The following is a 9,574-nucleotide window of genomic DNA, read 5'->3' as shown; positions in this document are numbered from 1 at the left end:
CTTTGCTTTGGTAGTGGCATGACATCATATGTCCTTTGAGAAATGATGAGATGAGGTAGTGTACGGTAGCATTGTCTTATTTGAAGTAAAACATTGCCTTTACCTTTATTTTGCTTTTCCTAAGCTGCTAACTCCCTTTACCCATTGACTCACATGATGACATGTTTTTTGTTTTGACATATCGTATCATGATGACACATGGAGTGAAAACCTAGACCATGACCTAAAATGAGGAATTTAAAGGTAACCATTTCATGGCCCAGGACACTTGAATGAAGATATGATACCTCGAAGAAGACAATGACCATGATGAGTGATGAAGACCATGAGTAAGTGAAGGGAGCAGCAGTGAGCTAGACACACAACAGTGACCAAATTTTATTTTGAAACCTAATGAAATGATAAAATTTGACTTGAGACCCCTAACAAAACTTGGTGAAAGCATATTTGATCACTATTGACAGGCAGAACTGACTAATACTAACACTGTGTATGATGTAAAACAATTATTACCTCCTTAAGGTGGGGCAGTTCATCACCCACCAGGGGTTGGGACATACATGGTTTCTTTTATGATGTGATGGAGCAATCATTGGCCCTAGAGACCAAGGTGATGGCCATAATGATAAGGGGTAGAGCTCATGATCAGCTTTTGCCCACATGCTATATTAAATGTCTCGACCATCTTTTGCATTTGTTTCTTGCTTGTGGCCATGATATTCTTTTAACTTTCTTTTAGCTGCATCACCGTTGGGGCAATGTTTCTAGACCCGACCCAGATATGTGGAGAAGGGGAGAGGGGGTGCCAGTGCCCTGTGGACTTAGTGGTCATGTGGCCCCAAAGAAGGAACATGGTAGAATAGGGCTTGTAATGTGCGAAAGGGATTGAAAAATATGGAACGGGAAAATGAGAGCATGCTACCAAAATCGAGGTTTTCCAAGTAGTGCCCTTCCTAAAGCCATATGCCAATAGGGGAGATCCCATGGCGAGGGAACAAAACCATGGTCAAAACCCTTCTTTCTTCCAAGTCACCCAATAATCGATGCCCAAAATGCCCAGGTGAAAAACAAGCATAAGCACCTGATTGCACAACAAATCTTTTGGGTCAGATAACCCACCTTCTAACATTTGTTGTTGATGAGTGGGTGAGGAAACATACAATTGATGCAGGTGGCAGAGATAAAGTGGCACAATGCATCAACTACAAAGTGGTTGTGTAGGGGCTGCCGGCTGCTGGCTGGAAGAAGATGAATAGGAGAAAATCTCTCCTAGGGGTGCCACTTTTGGTGGGTAACAGCCTACAGGTTCTAAAAAGAATTTCAGAAGAATATATTTTAATAGTTTATTGGATGATTTAGCAACACAAAATTTGAAGTGACTATGTTAGTGTACAAAATTGCAAAACTCAGGATTATAGGAGGTACTAATAGAGTTATAACTCTAGGGGTACCCACCTGGTAACAGGTTATAAAAGGAATTTCAGAAGAATATATTTTAATAGTTTATTGGATGATCTAGCAACACAAAATTAGAAATAAGTGACTATGTTAGTGTACAAAATTGCAAAACTCAAGACCATAGTAGGTACTAATCGAGTTATAGCTATTATATATAATAATAAAATATGGTAATCTGTATTTACTATAGAAATATATACAAATACTTAAACAAAATACAGTTGGGAGCACTTGCACAATTTGGATTGGAAATTGGAATACACTTACAATCCATGAGTCTAGTGGAAGAACTGTCCGTGATAGAATTATATTGATTTGATGAATGAAGATGATGCTTAACTTTTATACAAAAGCAAGGATGATACCCTTGTTAATAAGTGATGGGTGAAACCCTTTTTTGGTGCTCAAGTAATAATTGAGCCCTTATTTACATTATCAATCATTGCTTTTTTTTTTTTGTTTCCTTAGAAAAAAACCGTAATTTTATTTTATTAGTAAAATGATACAAAATTACCTTCCGTATATAGACGACTCAGCATGTATTCTGATAGATCATCGAAGGTCATGTGGACTGTCAAAAATATGTGTTATCTTTGCCTCACTGGACATAAACTGCTGTACAGAAATGATCTTACAAAAATTTTAAAGGCTGGCATCTCACTTCATGAGCTGCAGATATACATGTTCGTATATAGTATTCCTGTATATATTGGAAGACTGATAACTGTTCCATTATCATATATACAAAAATACTGCTATAATATAGAAGCTATCTCTGAAGTATAGCATGGTCTATATTGTCAACAAAGGGTCTATTATAGTACTCATAAAATTCTTTGTCCCGTGTCTCAAAAATCATCCAGAACTCTTGATTCATGACAAACACCTGCTTTAGATAGCAAGGCCACTGTGGAGTTGTGCTCCCTGGAAATGTGAAAGCATAAAAACTATCAAAAGTCAATTTTAAACAAAAAATGTCTTCCAGGATTGGAACAAGAAGGATATTGCGGCACTGTTGAGCTTCTTTCAACCAATTTATGACTAGTAGAGAGTCACCATAAACTTGTAAATGATCACATCCTTTTTACCTTTCAAAAAATAACAAAGATTTGCATGCCAGAAGTTCAAGAGAGTTATTTGTACCCCTGACCAAGCCCATCTTAATGTGGAAAAAATGTGATAAAGATGCAATACTATTCCACACCTATGGTCTTCCCCCAGTGAAGCTCCATTGAAATATGCCCAAGGTTATGATGAATCCAGCTCTTCAATTGAAATACTCAGTGGAACAGCTAAATCTTTTGACTGGGGGTAATGAGATAAAATTGAAAGTCCTTCGACTGCTACTGTGTCTGGGGAAGAGAGCTTTTCCTGAAAAATTTCTTTGTTATGAGCTAGCCAAATACCCCAGCATATCATCGGAGGCAGAGTTTTATAGATTCGTGTGGCAGGAGATAGTATCCAGGCCTTCCAAATATCCTCCACACACTTTCATTGCCAACTTCATGACAGACCCAATACGGATTGACAAGCCACCCAGACTTGATTGGTAAAATGGCATCCAATAAAAAGGTGACCAACCGATTCCTCATTCATCTTGCACAAAGAGCACGATCCTGGGTCTATTTAATGGCGCTTCTGCATGTTATCCTACGTCGGTGCTTTGTTTTCAAGAATGCACCACATAAAGACCCTTGCTTTAGATGGACATTTTTAACGCCAAATCGCCTTCCACCATCACTTCCGTTTTTCATTCAATCTATCCACATTTAAGTGGATATACCCCAACTTTGGATGGTATGACTCAAACGGGGAGAAAGTCCAAACCAGTTTGTCCTCCCTTTCAACTAACCGAATGAGCTTTGTTACCCACCAAAAGTGGGAACCCCTAGGAGACTTTTCTTCCAGCTGACAACCAATAGTCCCTAACAACCACCTTGTTGCTGATGTGATGTGCCACTTTATCTCAACCACCTGCATCAGCGATATGTTTCCTTGCCCATTTGTCAAGAGCACATGTTAGAAGGTGGGCAATCCGATCCAAAAGGTATGTTATTCATTGTGCAATTGTGTACTTATGCTTCTTTTTCATTTGGGCATTTGGCATGGATAATTAGGTGACTTGGAAGAAAGAAGGGTTTTGATCGTGGTTTTGTTCTCTCACCTTAAATGGAGGGTTAATCTTCGATCCTAGTCTACTAGGACCTCTCCTATTGGCCCATGGCTTTAGGGAGGGCACTACTTGGAAACCTCGATTTTAATAGCGCGGTCTCCTTTTCCCCTTTCCATATTTATCACTTGACTTTGCACATTACAAGCCCTTTACACAATCTCCCCTCTTTTTGTCCACATGACCATTGGGTCTTCCGGGTGCTGGCACACCCCCCTTCCCATGTCCACATATCTCGGTTGAGCCTGGAAATGTTTCCGCGAAGGTTGACGCAACTAAAAGAAAAGTAAAAGCATATCATGGCCACAAGAAAGAAACAAAAGAAATAAAATTATAAAATGCAAAAGATGGCCGGGACATTAATATTAGCACGTGGGCAAAATCCAAGCATGAGCTCTACCCCTTATCATTATGGCCATCACCCGGTTCTTTGGGCCAATATTGCCCTATCACATCATTAAAAAGGAACATTTGCATGTCCCAACCCTTGGTGGGCGGTGAGTTGCCCCACCTTAAGGAGGTGATCTATTGCTACACATCATTCACAACGTGCTCTCATTTCCTAGAGCTTCGAGCAATGGTGCAAAGAAAAATAAAGAAAAGGAAAAAGGCAATAAGAGGGGTGGAAAAACATAGGCTAGGGTAACTCATGCATCCACAATTGCTCCCTCCTGACATCTGTATGCCCAGAATGTGGATCTCCCCATCATTGCTACCCCTTTGACCATGGCATCTGGCCTTGAGACCCTCTTATCCCCATTCCATCATTCTTTACATGCCACCTATTGATTGAAGGATGTACCTGGGACTTGACATTCCCCTTAGGGGATGGGAAAACCTAATAGGGTCATTTATTAACCACTCTCACCTAGGGATATAACACTATTACGAGATCAAAACCTCAAATTTGGAAGGGAAGCCCCATATGAAGTGTCAATTTTCCCTTGATTAACAAGCTTGGTTCACTTAGATGCATTAATGATTATTGTACTGATGGTGAAGATGCAACACTGGACATTGTGTGTGATTGACAGGTGGTTTCATCATGGGTTGGGCAACTTAATTGGGGCCCAAGTCTAGTAGAGGAGCATTGTGACACCCTATAGGTGAAAGCCCTGAGAGCCTGGGATTCCAATTCCCATGGCCATCTACAATGCCCCAACAGTTTGCACTTTTCCCTATCTTATTCATGAGATGATGCACTTAGACCGATGTGCGCCAGTTGGCTTAGCAATGATCACATGGTTTGGCAGTTGATCTGAGGCCCAAATGAGGTTTGTCTCACTCCTTGAGACATGGAAGGGCTAGCACCATCCTCAGAACCCTCAACGTTGGAGCATAATCAGGCTATTTTATCACCAAGATACCCATGAGACCCATTTTGTGCTCCAAACACAAAAATTGGGTCCACAAGATGATTTGCATGGAGATTTAGTGGCCAAACCCTAGATCATGATTTATTGAGCCCTCTACACTCACTTTGGCATTGAAGGAGCCCAACGCATGCCCTAGAAGGGCTTATGCATGCATGACGTCAACATTTCAACCTCTTTTATGGGTTAATTGTCATGTTGTACATTGGCTGAGGTTGGATTGTAACCTCACCTAGTTTTAGCCCATTATTTTATGACTTGAGGGGCGTTAGGCTAAAATTAGAGATCATTAGACATGTATAAGTTAGAGAGAGATCATTTCACTTCGTCATCATCATCACTTGGAGAATTCAGACTAAGATTACTTGGGATCGGGGGTGGGAGTGACATTTTCAAAAGCTCCTGGTTTGGAAGCGAATATATATATATATCTATATATATATATATATATATTTATTTATTTATATTTTGATGCATATATGCCAACAAAAACATGTAGAATGATGAATTAGATATAAAAAGCATGAAAATATAGATTGAACCGTATAACATCAAACATCTAGAAGTTATAATCTTCATCAACCACATCCACAAGTTAGTAACATGCAACATATTGAGTCTCATGATTCATTAATCTTAAAGTTTCAAGGTTTCAAAATTCAATATATAACATTTATTATCATTGATCACCAAAGTTGTACTTGTAAGCTAAGTGTAACCATCACAACAAAGAATATCTAACATGAAATGAAATGTTATAAAATGAAATGAAATGAAACAGCTTTCAACTTTCACGAAGCATCATATTCATAATTCATTACCAATGAGTTATAATTGCCAACTTCAAACTTCAAACTTAAATTGTCATATATTGTTTACAAAAAATATCATAATAAATATGAAAGAGTCAAGAATTATAAAAACTACTAGAAACTAGAAAAGACAAATAAATCCATTATCTATTGCTAATGCTTGGGCCTCTTGCTGCCACGAAAAATGTCTAATTGTTTAGTCTTAATGGAAAATTAGGATCTTTGTCATTAATATCATCCTCTAAGAATTAATATCGAGAGGTAACTTTGTCATTACCTTTGGATCTGTATAGGGATCTTTGTCATTAATATCACCCTCTAAACATTAACATAAGATAGAAAAAGCATAGCATGCCAAGTCAAGATTTTGTTTGAGTGATGGGTACATTTTTAGTAGTGTCATGATAGAGGAGTTTGACAACCAATGTCACTAACATCAAGGTACATAGAGGGATTGGTGCTCTTGATTAAATACGAGTTTCATACCCTAATACATGACAAAATCCAATGGAAACATTGCAACCCCCCCAATCCTGAAATCCTGAAAAATTGATAAGTCTGCTAGATTTTGAATGAGATCTAAAATTCTACTTTCTCCATATGAAATCCAATGACGTCGGAACCACTCTCAAACACCCCAAGTCATTTCATGGTAATGTTAAAATTTTAAGTAAAAGGCCTTTTTACTTTAAGAATTTAACATTACCATGAATCGCATATCAATACTAGGGCCATATGCTTGATCATTAGGCTGCGCCACTCAAAAATTATTTGTTTCTTTGAAAAAATTTGCATTTGGAATGTTACTGCAATATTTTTTTTGCAAAAAAGACTAGGGAGCGAAAATTTCGCTCCCCGCGGGAGTGATTTCGGGAGCGAGTTCGAGGGCGGGGGGTGGGGGGGAGCCACTCCTCGGCAAGCCTGATTCAGACCTCATTAGAGATTTGACACTTTTTCCTTCTTGGCTATTGAAGATTTCTTGGATGCATTTCAATGTTTGGAAGCTATATTAGATCGTCTTTGGAGCTATTTCTTCATTGAGTGGATGGATATACTACATGTTATCTTGTAAATGCTGATTGTTGATGAATTTTATCTTGAAATTGTCTAATGTATGGAATTGGTGCCTCTAGATTATGCTTATTTGTGCCCTAATTGTTGAATATTAATTTTGGACAAGGCTATCTAGTTGAGAATTGCATATATTTCTCATTTTATAACAATGAATGTTCCTAGTGGAGGAATCCTTTTAAATATCCATCAAATTACATTTTCCTTAGAAATGGGTAAATGCTAGAAATCGATACATAGGGCCTCAATTTTTAGCCTCCTTGGAAACAATTTAGCTTATCTTAAACATCCTTGACTCCATATACCCAAAAGACAAGGCACTAGTCCAAGTCTTTGGCAATCATTTCAAAATTTTCTCCATAAATTTCTCTCCTTAAAATCGATCCTTTTAAGGCTAGAGAGAAAAACTAGGGTTTGGAGCAAAATTTTAGAGATGAGGCTTTCTGGTGGTTTGAGAGCCTAAACATCGAGAGGTAGGTTTTGGCTACATGACCTATCATTTTGGTGGGCATCCACTCAAATTTCATCCACAAAATCTCTTGCCTTAGGTGTTGCCTTTGTTAGAGAATCTAGGGCAAAGTAGTGTTGTGATGATTCTCTATGACTTGATAACAATTTGTGAAGTCTTTTTACTTTTCTTATTAGCTTATACTTCTTCTTCTTTTTATTAGTGCATATGTGTGTGCTTCATCAAACTGCTACCAAAACAAAATAACAAGAATACAAAATTTGGCTCTCTGCCAGGGACAAACCCTCTCCACTCTTGAGAGGAAAACCCTTTGTAAGATTTCTCTTATTGAAGCTTCTTATTTGAACAATTTCCAAACCCTAGACCCTTGACTAGGATATCCTCCAAGCATAAGTCAAATCCTTCCTTCTTCTGCACTGTCACTTCTGGCACATCTTTTGGAACTTTGTCTCCCAGTACTTCGTCTTCCAAGTAGAGTCTTTTTCACCTTTGAGAGATGGACTCCTTCACTAGGCTTGTGAGCCCTTGGAGGCTTGTTCTCTTATCCAAACAAAAGACTGTTTAGCTTGTTGTCATACCCCTGCTGTACCTTGCACGTGTCACTGTTTCTAGCCCTAGAAACAATGCTCTTCTTCCTCAGCTTCCTTCGTTTGTGAGGGTATCTCCTTCGTTCTAGAGGGAGGCCTTGTAGACCTTAAATTCCACCCCAAACAATGATGATACTTGGACTGTTCTTCTCTGCTGTTGTGGCCGCAGTCAAATCTTCATTCCTTCACACGTGTGACTGTTTGAACCCTATAGACAGTCCCTTAGACCTTCACTGTTCTTCCTCCTTGCTTCACTGTCCTAACAGACCCTTTACCTTGGCTTTTCTTCGTCCTTTTTATCTCCTCTTGCTTGCGGATTTTAGAGCTTGTATTGTACATTGAATGAGGAGTGGACAATCTCTATAAATAGAGGTTTGTTCCTCCTCTTCCAACCGACATGACTGTCCTTAATGCCGACTTGATAGTTTTCTTCATAATTCATTTTTATTCACTGTTTTGTTGCTTGTAGACCACGGTGATGCTAGGAGAGGATTTGACCATGCTTGGAGGTGTTCCCTTGACCTTGTATGATGTCATACATGATGTAACATGCCCTCAAAGGGTCTTATCATAATTACATTTTGACTTTGACTCTCTAGAAGCACTTCAAAATGTGCTTGACCTATTTTCAATGAGCAAGAAACTCATTGACAAATAATACAAAAATAATTTCTCTTTTCTTGAATAAGTACAAATATCAAAATTACATTTATGAAGATCTAGCCTAGTTACATTTCCTTCAACACTCCCTCTTAACTAAGGAGGTATTCATACAATATTACAAGGTGTTTGGCAATCTTCAATCTTGAAGAATTCACATAAGAGAAATCGGATTTGCAATCCATCTGTCATAACATCATATTTATCAGCATTGTCATAGTGCAAGGCCTTGAATAACATCTCCATCTCTTTGTGAGACCATGAGCTACAATACTAGCGAGACCAATGATTTATAGACACCTTCATCATTGTCTCTCAAGGTACATACCCACCCGGGTGTTCTCCGAGTATGACCTTCTAGGACTATTCTTATCTTGGGTTCCCAGCCCTCAAAGAATATCGGTCCTCTTGCCTACTCTTGTCTTGGATGCCCTACACATCCTCAAAGAGTATCAGATGCCAGATGATTACCTAATCCTCCCATTCTTTCTTCCCAAGTGAAGACAAGAATGTTGTGTCTATCTTGTGTCTACATTTCCATTCATGGCCTTCATCTAGACTTACGGCTGTTAGTCCTGGTCTAATGCATGACTCATGAAATGGAAAACACAATTGTCACTCTTTTGTAATCAGGGGTGATCCAAAAACTCCCTCTTGATCAGGGACATGTTAGAGCTCCCCCATAACTGGGGACTCTTTCCTTCATCAGTAGCTTCTTCTTTGTGGGTCCTTCAGCTGCTTGATCTTCTTCCTTTCTTGATGTCATGAAGTCTTTGGTTGAACTTCTTGGTAGGGCACCATCCATCGATCACTTTCCTTCTTGGTTTGTTATGTATTTTTTCGTGGAAAGTGACTATCAGTTTGTCATCTTGGCTACTCCTTTGTCATCTTGTCCATGCTTCAGAATACTCTCCTCATGGATGCTTCATAGTACTTGCTAGGTTACATGCTTTGACCTAGTAGCCCATTATGAC

Source organism: Pinus tabuliformis, chromosome 2_2 (assembly GCF_031772625.1).
Source record: "Pinus tabuliformis cultivar Carrire ecotype Pingquan chromosome 2_2, CPIR1, whole genome shotgun sequence".
Taxonomy (NCBI): Eukaryota; Viridiplantae; Streptophyta; class Pinopsida; order Pinales; family Pinaceae; genus Pinus; species Pinus tabuliformis.
Note: the sequence above shows the minus strand (reverse complement) of the source record.